Raw genomic sequence first — 15188 nt, 5'->3', positions numbered from 1 at the left:
CATGATTGCGTTTTAAGATTGAAAAGGACTTTATTGAGCAGTTTACAGAATTGTCTATGTACGTATATAAATTCACACCGAAATATTTAGGCAATAAGATCAGCTTTGATCGAATATAGAATTTCTTTTATTTAATTGATAGAATTAAAATTTATTTATCTAATTAAAGAATTTTTTATACGGTTTATAACGTATATATTGTATGTATGTATATGTACATATATATATATATATAAACATACATATATATATATACGTGTATGCGTGTATGTGTTATTTCTTGTTGAAGTGTGAATAAAATTATCTTGTTGAAAAATTATCTTGACGAAGAATGAATAAAATTAATATTTCCTGTAATTAAAAAGTAATTAAATATTATAAATGTATAAAAAAAAGAACTAAATTAATATAAGTCATACAGACAGGTGTTCGGCACTCCAATGGGTTCACCATTATCCCCAATAATCGCGGACATTGTAATGCAGGATCTAGAAGAAATGGCACTAAAAAAACTGTCAGCACAACCCTTGTTCTATTTTAGATATGTTGATATTTTGCTCGCGCTTCCATCTGACATTGTCAATGACACTTTGAACATCTTCAATTCCTTACATACGAGATTACAGTTCACCTTGGAGGTTGGTGCAAATGGCAGATTAAGTTTTCTCGATACAATACTGATTATAGATAACCAAAAAATTATATTTGACATTTACCACAAAAAGACATTTTCTGGAAGGTTCCTTAATTTCCATTCAAATCATCCTCTGTGCCATAAAAAAGGCACCATCATCAGTTTTATTGACAAAATTATCTTATTATCACATCCACGATTCCAACAAAAAAATTTGATAGATGCTATTCATATTTTCTTAAATAACTGTTATCCTCTTCCCTTCATTTTCTCTATAGAACGCAGATTAAAGTTTCATAAATATAACAAAGATACTACACACTATTCACGCAATAAAGACAAATATTTTACGATTCCTTATGTTAAATCCATTTCCGAAAGTTTCCTTCCAATCTCTAGTATGTTTCATTGTAAATTGGCCTTTTCTATTCCCAACACGTTAAAAAGCTTCATAAAGAGAGGAAAAGACGAACTTAACTTCCTATCCAGTCAGAATGTTGTCTACAAGATCTCATGTGATGATTGTGAGGCGAGTTATGTTGGTCAGACAAAGAGAAAATTGAGCACGAGACTACACGAACATCTCTGACATCAAAAAGAATACAGGTTCTCCTACTGTCATAACTGATCATCGAATCAATTTTGATCATAATTTCAAATGGAACGATGTGAGAATTTTGGACTGCGAATCTTCTTACAATAAGAGATTGGTGTCTGAAATGATTCATATTAAAAGACAGAAACAAGGCCTTAATAGACAAAACGATACCGAATCTTTACCCGATACTTATTCACAGATCATCCAGTCTCTTTCTCCCTCTTGATTGCTTTCCCTTCCCTATCCTTCTCTTCTCTCCCTACTTTCTCTCCCTTCCGCTTTATTCTTTCCTTCTTATTATTTTTTCCCCCTTCCCTTTCTAGTTTTCCATTTCAACCTTCTTGTCTTTATATGTCGTACTTTATATCTTAGCTTCTTAGAGAGACGATCAATTTCGATTCCATTCGCATTGCCTAATCTATAATACATCATTTCGACACACACATAAGGTATTTATTGTGAATTTATTTGTTCTAAACTTATCATACATATACAATGCATGTTGGCGATTTACTCTTTTTTCTTATGTGCTTGTCTTATAATATCAAAGATAATTTTTGTCTCTTTCTTTAAATTTGACTTATTATTTACGACTTATTTGTACTTTCCTTTTTACTGTTTGCGACTCGATTCGTACTTTTCTTATTATTTTTATTATTTTTATTTTTATTTACTTCTACCGTTAATTATTATTACAATTTATACTTGCTAACAGAAACATGTTCGTCCTTATACACACATACGGTTCGGAGGAGCACATTTTTGTCAACTATAATCGTTTGTTTGATTTCCTCTCAATTTGGAGCGAGTTTTATAGTTAATTTGCGTCCGAATGCGAATTTTACTTGATCTCTTATGTTTTTTATCTACGTTATAACTCTATTGCTAATTACCGTTGTTAATTTACTTTGTCACACTAATTTATTTGTCACATTGAAAATGATCCAACTAGGATCGAAACGTTTGTTCACCTTCTGATTGTCAAATTATATTTTACGTTTTTAATTTATGACATAGTTTTATTTCAAAAAAAAAATTTTTTTAACTACTCATACAGTTTGTCAATTTATGTTTTAGGCTCGTAGCCCTTTTTCCTTTTTACTTATTTTGATTTATTGAGCCTTATTATTTTATAATTAAATTAATATAATTATATGAAATAAATTTAAAAATTGTATAGCTACTGTCACGAATTTACCATTGCATTTGTAGAAAGTTTGTTATTGATCGCAATAATGACAGAACTATACTTTGCAGCAATTTAACTTTAATTCTATTATAACAATAAATGATTGTTGTTATTAAACAATGATTTGGTATTGTAGCAGTGAACATAGACTGGGCAAGAGCGTTCGAAGAAATAACGTATTTATTTTTTAACAATTTAGATTGACCAATTTTAGTCTCTTATATCTTTAAAAAGAATTCATAACGTTTTTAACATTAAAGTTACATGAGCAATGAATTCTTCAAGATAACTTAGATTTCAGTAGTGAACGTTTGCACGGAAAACATTGAAACATATTATTCGTTTTAGCATTTTGTACTTACTCATACATTTAGAATTACAATTTTTTTTATTACGATTTGAAGATGCATATCTGTAATATATTTAATGTGAAATCTATTAATATTAAAATATAGACGTAATAAATTCTTCGGATTAAGTGAAAAAACTCAGATCGCGTTAAGAGATGTCATGATATAACCGTTTTTGCATTCAATAATAAAAAATTACATCACAACTTACATATTTATAAAGCATTAATTTAAAGAATCTTTAATGTAACAATTGTAAGTCTTCATTTTTTTATCTACTTACATTCAGTAAGCGTGACAATATTCAATAACAAAGGAATATGTGTGTCTCTGGAATCGATTTAAAATCTCTTCGAAATATTGTTAAACACAATGACATAAGGAAAACATGCTTTTTTAATGCAATAATTTGATTGTATTTATCGTTGGAAAGAAATTTATCGTGAAGGAAGTGACGGTGTTGAGAAATGGAGCCATTCTCTCATAACATTTTTACATGTCCATGCTATGGAATTTCTTGACAAAATCCGAAAAGGAATGCGCTTCCTGGCTGAGTGCTTGTCATTATGGATTGCAATGGGAAGACAGGATAATTCCGTACAGCTTGGTGAAACGCCTAATTACAATGGCTGTAACTGGTAAGAGAATGATGACAATAAGACTCTTATATACGTTAAAGGATTTAAAAAATGCGAATAGCTGGCTGATATACTCGATAGCGATGACTCGACAATTGAGACTCTCTAGATGCTGATTACGAAGATATAGATTCTTTACGTAATCTTGATGCTACTAATACTGTACGATGTGAGAAACATGTTAAAAATTGTTACAAAATGTGTTTAAAATATACTGAAGCAATGCCTGAAAGAAATGTATCAAGTTTAAAAAATAAAATATAAGATTTTGTTACGTCCAAACCTTTGGAAATTTGGTCAAGGAGACAATGAGGGAGAATGAAGAGGGTATGGAAGGAAGGTTAGACTCAATCTCACAAGTATATGCGCGGAGGCGAACACCTGTAAGTCGTACGCCTTTTCAGTCCCGGAATATGGATCAACGTCCAAAGGGATGCTATGACACCTGTTCCGCTGGACAGTGCGAACGTCAGTCCTACTTTTGGGTCAAGGAACTTAATTCTTTTGACCCTGGACTGGACCTCGTAAGATCTCAGATATTCGAGGGAAGTGAATGCGAGAGGTGATTTTAATAAAGAGATTTATTAATAAAAAGAAAAATAATAAAAAAAAAGATTTTATACATTATAAAACTTCTCTCTTCCCTTTTTTACATAAAAATATTGGGTCATCTAAAAAGTATCCGCGGTTTTTTGTCACTAGATGGTGTTGATGGTCATATATCGGGCAACACTAATCCAATTGTGTCAAACGAACGCGCGTCTGAAAGATGATATTTTAGGTTACATTTTTTGTAAACAAAGTTTGATGATTCATCAATCGTGTCAAAAGTTATATTGGAAGTTATATTTGAAAATGAGTGAAATTTCTGAAGAAATACGCTATGTGATGCTTTTTTACAAAAAAGGCAAAAACGCAGCACAAACATGCAGACAAATTTGTGAAGTTTACGACGCGGATACTGTAAGTGAACGCAGGACGCAGGAGTGATTTGTTCGATTTCGTTTTGGAAATTTTGATGTCAAAGATCGACCTCGCTCTGGTCGGCCAGTCACTGAAAAAGTCGATGAAATTTTGCAACTGGTCAAACAAGACCGGAATGTGAGCTGTCAGGAGATAGCCAATGCACTAAGAATCAACCATATGACAGTTTGGAATCATTTGAAAAAGGCTGGCTACGCAAAGAAACTCGATGTTTGGGTGCCACATGAATTAACGCAAAGAAATTTGATTCATCGAATTTCTATCAGCGAAACATTACTAAAACGCAACGAAATCGACCCATTTCTGAAACAAATCATCACAGGCGATGAAAAATGCGTGAAATACAAGAATATTATTCGTAAAAGATCATGGAATAAGCGCGGCGAACCACCACAAACGACTTCAAAGCCTGGATTGATAGCAAATAAGGTGATGCTGTGTGTATGGTGGGATTGGAAAGGAGTCGTCCATCATGAGGTGTTACCACATGACCTAACGATTAATTCAGAACTCTACTGTTCAGACTGGATAGATTACAGGAAGCGATTAAGGAAAAACGATCAGAATTGATTAACAGAAAAGGTGTTGTCTTCCATCATAACAACGCCAGACCACACATATCTTTGATGACGCGCCAAAAATTGAGGGAGCTTGGTTGGGAAGTTTTGATGCATCCACCGCGTAGCCCGGACCTTGCACCATCTGACTACTATTTGTTTCGATCTCTGCAGAACTCTCTTGATGGAAAAACATTGGCCGACAAAAGAGCTGCCGAAAATCACTTGAAAAAGTTTTTCGCCGATAAACCACAAAAGTTCTACACGGATGGAATTATGAAATTACCCGAAAAATAGCAAAAGGTTATAGATAATAATGGCCAATATATACTTGATTAAAATTGATGTTCAATAAAGAAAAATTTCATTCAAAAATTGAACAAAAAACCGCGGATATTTTTTAGATGACTCAATATATATTACAGCTTATGGATGTATGCGTGTGAGTGCGCGCGCGCGCGCGCGCGCGTGTGTGTGTGTGTGTGTGTGTGTATGTGTGTGGGAAAGGAAAAGGTTAACGGATGTGGGAGGCGAGGAAAGTGTTGCAGGATGTGGGATTTCCGGGGATGTATTATATGTATATACGGTGAGAACTAATCTGTCCCCTTCGTTGGAAGGGGACGAATATAACCGGAACATCCGATCCCAGTTGATCGGCTCGGGATTCGGTTGTAATGGGAGAAGCGGGAGCTGATCCAAAGGAGGAGGGAGTAAGAATCCTTCTTCGTGAGAAGGAGGGGGAGGAAATCGTTCCTCGAGAGGAGGAGGGAAATAATCGAGGATTTCTTAAATAGCAGGATCGATAACAGGAGGAAAGGTGAGATCTAACGATTGTGTCTCTGTTGATGAATAGGAGATCTCAGCGTAATGTTCGCCAGTCTGTTGTGGCGGCGCAATTGTGAGTGGCCCTGGGGAACGGTTCCACCTACTCCTCCAGACATAGGGGGTTTGTCCGGGTTTCCTAATAGTACGCACTATGAACCGAAGTTAAAATTGACGTGTGTTCGTTGAAAATGTGTGTAAATGTATTTAAGTACAATGAATGTGTTTCCATGCTGGGAAACGCGAAGGTGGACTGGAAATAAATGCGATTTACTATTAGCTGGTCCCAAGATATCGGGTTCTAAGCGGATGACCAAGGAGATCCGTCATCCGCGGAGAGCGTCCAAAAGGCAGTCGCAGTGGCGTATGGCTGGTAATTCCAGTTGCGATTTGCTCACAAGTTCGTACTCGGATGGAATCGCGAACTGATTAGCGAAATATTCAATAATTCCGCATTGCTTGTGACAATGGATTAACTCGTAACTGACCACGAACTTCACTGACGTGGACCAAGTAGTTTGAAATTTCGTATTGACGCTCTGCGCTTCCGCAGGACCTCTATTTATACCCCGAAAAAAGGGCGTTGTGCCCTTTGTATAGGATGTAAAAGTTAGTTGCAATGTCACGCGAGATTTACGATTTTTATAGCGTTCTATCGTTGTTAATCTAAAATACATCATAAAATACGTTAGAGTAGTTTCGAGAAGAAAAGAAGTGATTTACGTTTTTCCTTAAAGAGTCAAGATTGCTCCAGACGGATGACGAATTCTGTTCTATTCTCGCAGAAAATACGACTAGGTAAATAAATGGTTACCGTGCACAACTAGGTTTGCGTGCAGGCTACCCTTGTCAGTCTGATCTTAGATAACGCTACCGTGGGAAGTTATCCCATGCGTTTTACGCGCGATGATTTTTTAAGCGCGACGTGGCGCCTGTTTTTCTAATATGAAATTGTTAGTCAATCTCGGATGATAAAGCTTAGATTTTTACTATTGCGTGACTTCGGTGCATTTATAATGTCTTTTGCAATCTTGTCTCTTTTCGGCCTGCATTAAGGTTGTTATTCCTTCCGGGTTGATTGACATTTACGAGTTTTTGCGAAGTCTGTGCGGTCTCTCTTTTCAATTCTATCAGATCGTTATCAGAAGGCTCCGCTCGAGTCTCGCAAACGCCAACCATATTCGCGACGTGGAGCCGAAGAAAAGAATCGTGGCGTCTGTAGGACGTAACAATTTTTTTTTAAATATGTTTTGATTTCTTTTCCCGAAATTTTTGAAAAAAGAATAAGAGCATACATACTTTATTGTCGTTGGCGCCGATCCCTTAGATAAAAAAGATTTGATATTGTTAGAGTGCATTCTTATAATGTGTGTCAATGATATCCTTCGACCACGTCACAACTGTTCTTCAAAGTATAATGTATATAAAAAAAAGTCCCTCCATTTTAGGCTGTGTAAAAAAAATGTAAAAGGGAATACTGTTTAAAAGAATAGTTCCGAGCAATGTTACCGCATCAGTCGTTCAGAAAGCTTCAATAAAGTTCAGATAGTTATTGCTAATTATAAGTTCTCCGAAAAAATAAAATATTCCAAGCCAAGAACTATTACGTTGCAATTAAACAGGATAAGGCATGCAAGAGATAGTAAATTCATTTAATTTTATAAAATATTTTGCTGATACGTATTATATGTTATGCATTTTTGTAAGATCTATTTACATGTTTCCTTTTTTTTTTAAAGCGTATTTTCTCAAATATCATTTAATACATCTTCGAAACCGCGCTACATGCCTCGTATCTTGATGAGGAAATATGCATTGACATCGACAGCGTACAAATTTCTGGACATTGGGATCGTTATAGGACTTATATCTCATGTGCAAATTGTGATAATCGAAGCAACCGCACGTTCATACCTTATGCTACGTAGAAGACGTTCATCGAGAGGCGTGCAGATATCGAATGATTAATGTAGTCAACAATCCCATCATCCTCACTGATTTAAGATCTAAATGTGGAACTTGTTAAAATATACGAGGGCAAGTCAATAAGTTCTTAGGAAATCTGTTAGATGGCACTCGCAGTGTCATTACTTTTAAATAGCATCTTTCAGCTGTCAAATTTTGAGCGGAATTTATCGCGTGGTTTCATTTCTGTAGATGATTAAAGCGAACAATCTTTATATTTTTTGCAAAAAAAATGAATTTCGTGCAGTGATCAAACATCTACATATGAAAGGTTTGACGCCAAAAGAAATCGAAGCCGAGTTAAATAATGTTCATAGCACATTTGCACCTACGTTTGCAATTGTATAATTGGGTGAATGAATTTAAACGTGGTCGTACATCCACATGTGATGCACTTCGTTCAGGACGTCTAATTGAGGCTGCTATGCCAGAAATAGATAAAGTCCACGATATTGTTTTGACTGATCGACGAGTGATAGTGCGCGAGCTTGTTGAGGTCACAGGCATATCACGTGGTACAGTGATTTCAATTTTGCACGAACAATTGGGTATGAAAAAACTATTGGCAAGATGGGTGCCGCGTTTGCTCACTGTAGACCAAAAGCGCGACCGTGTGACGATTTCAAAACAATGTTTGGAGATGTTTCGAGACGTAATCCAGATGAATTTCTGCGTCGATTCGTTACTGTGGACGAAACATGGATCCATTACTTCACATCCGAGAAGGAACAATCAAAACAATGGACTTCACCGAGTGAACCAGCTCCGAAGACCGTGAAGTCGGCCGGAAAGATGATGGTCACAGTTTTTTGGGACGCGGTATAATTCATATCGATTACTTTTCGTCGAAGCAAACGATCAATGGCGATTATTTACGCAACCTTATTGGATCTTATTGTTTCAACAACATTTTAAAGAAAAAACGTCCCTGTTTCGCGAAGAAGAAAGTGCTCTTCCATCAAGACAATGTTCACACGTGCCCGGCACCGATGGCCAAATTTAACGAATTGCTTTCCCATCCAGCATATTCGCTAGATTTAGCCCCTTGCTATTTCCTATTTCCAAACCTGAAGAAATGGTTCGGAGGAAAGAGATTCATCACCAGAGAGTGAGCAGCTCGTCGCCGAAACAGAGGCTTATTTTGAAGGATTGGACAAATCATATTAGGAACGGCTTGAAAAAGTTGGAGAATCGTTGGATCAAGTGTATCGAGCTGAAAGGAGACTATGTTGAGAAATAAAAATGAATCGATAAAAAAAATGTGTTTTATTATGTTTTTCTAAAAATTTATTGACTTACTCTCATATGATATGAATAACGTGAAGTTAACATTAAATGGCACATATTTATACATGAAATCAACAACTGTTCTTTTCTTATTTGAGTTTGAGCAATGTGTTGAACATGTATTCTATGACCTGAGTCGATATACGCACGGTGTTAGTAACAAATTCGAATATTTTGTGTCATTTTTAAGACAAAATTATATTACTAATAAAAGATGCAAATTGTACAAAATTTATGATAAAAATTCTATTATAGAATGTGAATTAGTCTATGGTTAAGATTATATTGTATATTATATATTGCATTACATGATAAATAAATGTATTAAAATATATATTCTTTTCTTCCAAAATTATTTTATCCTTAGTATCTTCGCCACTTCTTCTTCATATCTTCGTAGTAGTATTGAATTAGTCAATAAGAAAGTACGTTAGGCCATTTGTATTACATTGATAAAAAAAGAATATTATTATAATTAGTGTTACTAAGTTATATTATTAAAAATTTATAAAAATATTAGTTTCTGAGTCGTATTATTATAAATCATAAATACCATATATATTTAATTAAATCACGTGCAAGAAGAAAAGATAATATGAGAAAAATCGCAAATAATAAATATAGGACTGCAACGATTGGAAAAGAGAAAAGTGCATCTTACAATAGATAGGAGAGAGAGGACAATAAGTTAAAGAGAAAGAAGAAACGAAATCTTCTTCCCTCTAACATGGACTCCCGGTGACGCGCTTCCTCCTTTCCGATGTCTGTGATTTCGCCTTCCCCATCCGCGCGACACTAGAGCCATCTGCTGGTTACTGTGTCCGTGAGTTAGAATCCCTGTACTTATCCTATTTACATATAAACTTATCTACGTATAAACATATAATATATATAAACGTATGTATGAACGTATGTATGTACATTAAGTATTTAAACGTATGTATGAACGTATGTATATTCAATCTTGCGTATCTTACTTTTGCGGGGCGCGAGTCTCTTATGGTCGCAGACGTTCTCTCTCGTATCTGCATCGTCTTCTCGCACTACTACTGTATTCAGTCTTGTATTCAATTTTTAATATTAAATATCTTAAATCTATGCTACGTCATATTACGTTTTTATATTATGTAATCCAACTTTCGTACTATATTGTAAATTTATATTTTATATTCGTTTTGGCGCTTTTTACATTGTAATTCTCTCATTTTCTAATATAATAGGAGTTAGAGCAACAGACTTTGCTGGTGTCTCACCATTTTGTTCACCTGTATACTTAATTTTTTCTCGTTTAACTCTGTAATTATCATGTTTTTTGTTATTTTGTAAATAATGCACAAATAAATTAAATTAAAAATTAAATTAAATTAAATTAAATATGTACGTATGCAAATTAAGTATATACGTACGTATATACATACGTACATATTGTATGAACATACGAATTTTTTTAACATTTCCGTTCAAAAGTTAAATAATTAATACTAATAACAATTGAGCAATCCATTACAAACATCTGGACCCTAATCGGATCACTTTTAATACAAATACAAACAAATTATGTTACATACTATATATGTTACAAATTATAAGATATGAATGCGGCAATGATTGTGTATCATTTTGTTTATTTAATCCCTGCAATTGCTTTATTCACGTGAATCTTTGAAATCTTTCTGATTGTAGAACTTGTTACAATACGCGTTGCATATAATGCAAAATTGTCATAACTTATTGTTAGTACATGTCTGTATGTACTAACATGAAGCTGTCAATTGTGTTCTTTATACTATAATAGTATTAAGGCTTAATAAATTTAAAAGACAGAAAAATAAAGGGCTACGAGCTTAAAACAATCGTTATAAAATAAAAATTTTTAAACCGTTAATAAATAAAACATGTCGTCTAGTTAAATTATAAATTTTAATTTGCCGGTAACAAACAAAACAAAATAAATGTTTCGATCCCTGTTGGGTCATTATCAATGTAAACAAAAACGATGGAAATATTACATAGTTAAGACGTACAAAAATCAAAGTTCGTTCTCGATCGCATCATTAATAATCAAACTCGCTCAATTTAGAATAAATGTTACAGGAATGTTGTAATCGAAAACTATGTATTCCTCTTGATAATGTATGTAGATTGTAGACAAACATAACTTGTTTCTGTTAAAAAGTACAAATATAATATAAAATTGTAATCAGAATGAGTAATCAAATCTAATAAGAAAAATACAAGGTAACAAGCAAGGAATACAAATAAAAATAAAAAAATTAAATATACATAAAGACGGCAACCTCTTAAGATTGATTATATCCTCTATTAACAATCCATTATATTATCTTTTTCTTTTTTTACACAATATAATTAATGATAGCATACCAAAAGCTCCTAGCCACATTAAAGACAGTTTCCATTTAGTTGAGAAATTAAATGGCAGTTTTTAATTCTCAATATGTTTTGGCTTCGTTAGATGTAGTATCCCATTTTACTATAATAATATTCCTGTTGATCTAGCATTAAATATCGATAGGAGATGGGTTTACATTTCAACAAAGACAAACATTTTAAAAAATGAATTCATTGCAGTTAAATTTATTCTAGATTCAACTTTTTTTGCTTTTAATAATAAAATCTATAAACAAATATTTGGTACCCCAATGGGTTCACCGATAATCGCTGACAATACATACCTTTGTTTTGTTTTAGATATGTTAATGATACCATTCTTGCACTTTCATCTGATACTATCAATGACGCTTTAAATATTTTTAATGCTTTATATATGAGATTGCAGTTTACTTTGGAGGTTGATATGGGTGACAAATTAAGTTTTCTTGATACAATGATTGTTATAGATGATCAGAGAATTATATTTGATATCTATCATAAAAAGACATTATCGGGAAGGTTCTTTAATTTCCATTCAAATCATCCTCTTTGCCACAAAAAAGGCATTATTATCAGCTTCATCAGACAAAATTATCCTCTTATCATCATCATCCACGGTTCCAACAAAGATTTGGTAGATGCTTCACATTTTCTTAAATAACTGTTATCCTCTGTCATTTATCTTCTCTACTGTGCGGGAATGCACCGCGCGGAAAGATTCGAGTGAGAGAACGGCACACGGTTGATATGATACACGACAGTAAAGAGAACTCCGTTTCTTTGTAATTTAACAAAAGAATTTTCTTTAATATGCACAATTACAAATTCAGAAAATATAATTAATTGAATAGTAGATTAACAGAATATTAAATGCGGTCACCTTTTCCAAATTGTATTTGGAATCGCGGTGATAGAAAATCTCGACGATTTTCTCGGCATTTCTCGAAAAGATCTTTCTTATAGCGGTTTTTCACTAAGCGCTTAGCACGGCGGTTTTACGAAACGATATAGTAGCGAAACTATGACTCTAAGAAGGAAGAACGGCGAGATCGAAGCATTTATTGCTTTCGGCCTGGGCTTTCTTCTTGGAAAAAATCCAATAAAATTTTGCCACAATCGTAATTATTACGTGGCATTAGTTGTACAAAATTGATTGGCGCTTTGGATTCTTTTCTAACGACGTTCAACGTAACAATCATGCGCGACAGAAAATCCGTACGTGGGATTGGTGACAGCGCGTGACGTATTCGTCGGAGTGCGGCGCTCGCGTGCGCGAATTGAATTGTTCTAGAACTTTTGATTATCCGTTGCCGGTGCCTGTTTGCGTATACCGAATTGTTTTAAAAAGAACAAAGAACGACAGATCCTTGACTTTGAGGATTAAGGTCATGCTCGAGATGAAATCACGAGCTCACCTTATGCGTGCGTTCAATAACAATTACTGTCGGTCGATCGAAAGAGTTCTTACTTTTTCCCGAATTACCGATCTCAAAACTACAATTGAACAAAGATTAAAGTTTCCATATACATAATAAACATATTACACGTAATTCATAAGTTAAAGACAAATATTTCACGATTCCTTACGTCAAATCCATTTCTGAAAGCTTCCTTCCTATTTCCAGTATGTTCTATTGCAAACTAGCCTTTTCTACCTCCTAAAAGTCTTATTAAAAAAGATAAAGATAAGTTAGATTTTCCATCTAACCAGAACGTGATATATAAGATTTCCTATGACGATTGTGAGGCGAGTTATGTTGGTCAGACAAAAAGAAAATTAAGTATGAGATTATACGAACATATATCTGATATTAAAAAGAATACTGGTTCTCCTACTGTTATAACTGATCGTATCAATTTCGACCACAATTTTAGATGGAACGAAGTGAAAATTTTGAATTGCCAATCTTCGTTTAATAAGAGATTAGTATCTAAAATGATTCATATCAAGAGACAGACATAAGGTCTTTTAATAAAAAGAATGATACGAAATCGTTACCGAAACTTACTCACAGATTTATTTCATTTAAAAAATTTTTATTTTATAACGATTGTTTTAGCCTTTTGTCTTTCTATGTTTTTTATGTTATAACTGAAACATTGCGTGGAACACGTATACTTCAAACTCTATCAATATGTAAATGGTATAAGTGAAGAAATTAAATAATTTTTTATTCTTAAAAGTTGTATTATCAGCAAATTCAGTGTTGTAAGTACTTTTCACAAAATTTATGATAAAGCTTCTATTATAGAACGTGAATAGTTCGCGCTTTAAATAATATTGAAAACCAACAACTGATGAGTGAATATTGTCTTTCAAGGGGACAAGTATAAACACATAATTATAATATATAATAATATTTTATAATATTGTACTATTAATACTATTATAGTTTTAGCCATGACTGCGTTTCAAGGTTGGAGAGGATTTTATTGGATAGTTTATAGAATTGTCTAGTGTACTTGTATAAATTCATACTAAAATATTTAGGTAATAAGATCAACTTTGGTCGATTATAGGATTTCATTTACCTAATTGATGGAACTAAAATAGATATACTAGGCGAGTTCTAACCTATCAGACTAGAGGGGGGCGCGGGGCGCGGGAATACTCGTTGGTGCGAAGGGGAAGACGCGGGGAATATTCGTAGGCGCGAGGAAGGAGGGGCAAGGGGAAGCGCGGGGAAGTCCCGGCGCTATCGGTATTTACCGATTAATGATACATGATGTCACGTATTATTGGGAACCACCGCTGCCGCAGCCGCCGCGGATCCCGCGTCCACTCCAAAATGTGTTTCCGGCCGCCCCCACGAACCTCGCGCCCATCCCAAAATGTGTCGCGGACCGCCGTCGCATATACTTACGCGCTCTCATATACTAGGTGGGGTGAAAAGTAACCTCCTTGGGAATGAAAAAATTTTTTTCTTATGCAGAATCTCGCCCAAAATATGGCGTGTTCGCTCAGTACTAATCTTTGTAGCATCTGCTAGCTCGCGCACCTTCACTTTCTGGTCAGCCAACACCATTTCATGTATTTTTTTGACATTTTCCTCGGTAACCGCATCGGAGGGCCTGCCGCTGCGGACTTCATCGGTAGTGGAGTTGCGGCCACCACGAAACTCTCGAAACCAATATTTGACGGTGTAATCTGACGGAGTATTAGCCACATAATCTTTATCCAACTTTTCTTTTGTTTCCTTCGCCGTTTTGCCTCTCAAAAAATAATGTTTTATGAGAGAACGAAAATCGTTTTCGCAAACACGTCAACAACAATCAGCTCTCAAAACAAAACTAAGGGCAGTATCGCACTGCCACTTGGCATGTCTGCCTAAATATGAACGGACTACAAGGCACCATAAACTTTTTTGCAGTAGTGGCGCATTCTGGCGGTCAAGGAGATTACTTTTCACCCCATCTAGTACTTACCATCTTTCTCTCGATGCATTGTCCAAGGATGTCACTTCAGGGACGGTTTACGATATCGCGACTAATGTCATCAGTCGGCGACCGCTAGTCACACATACAAGCATAAGCCTATGTCCATGTGCGGTTCGGTGCTTTCACGCTTCGGCCAGCTTCGGCGGACGTTCGGGCGTGCTAAGAGCGAACGAGACAATCGGGCGTGCTAATAGTGAACGAAACAGCATTTCACTGGAGCGTGAAGCGGCTGAAAATGTTTTCTCGGCCGCTCGAGCTCAAGAGGCAAGAGCATATTATAGATAACATATAATTTTTAATAACATATAATTTTTAATTGTAGTTACAGTAAACCC

At 34.8% G+C, this 15188-nt stretch overlaps 1 long non-coding RNA gene across 1 annotated transcript; it reads left to right on the top strand.

Moving 5' to 3' along the window:
- Positions 1-422: 422 nt before the first annotated feature.
- On the top strand, positions 423-5252 carry LOC147907466 (uncharacterized). Its single transcript, XR_015547173.1, has 2 exons — positions 423-1681; positions 1948-5252. It is a non-coding gene; the product is annotated as an uncharacterized LOC147907466 (long non-coding RNA).
- The last annotated feature ends 9936 nt before the right edge of the window (positions 5253-15188 follow it).

Source organism: Acromyrmex echinatior, chromosome 13, assembly GCF_024713525.1.
Source record: "Acromyrmex echinatior isolate Ae372 chromosome 13, ASM2471352v2, whole genome shotgun sequence".
NCBI classification, from domain to species: Eukaryota; Metazoa; Arthropoda; class Insecta; order Hymenoptera; family Formicidae; genus Acromyrmex; species Acromyrmex echinatior.
This window is presented reverse-complemented; position numbering and strand designations above follow the sequence as displayed.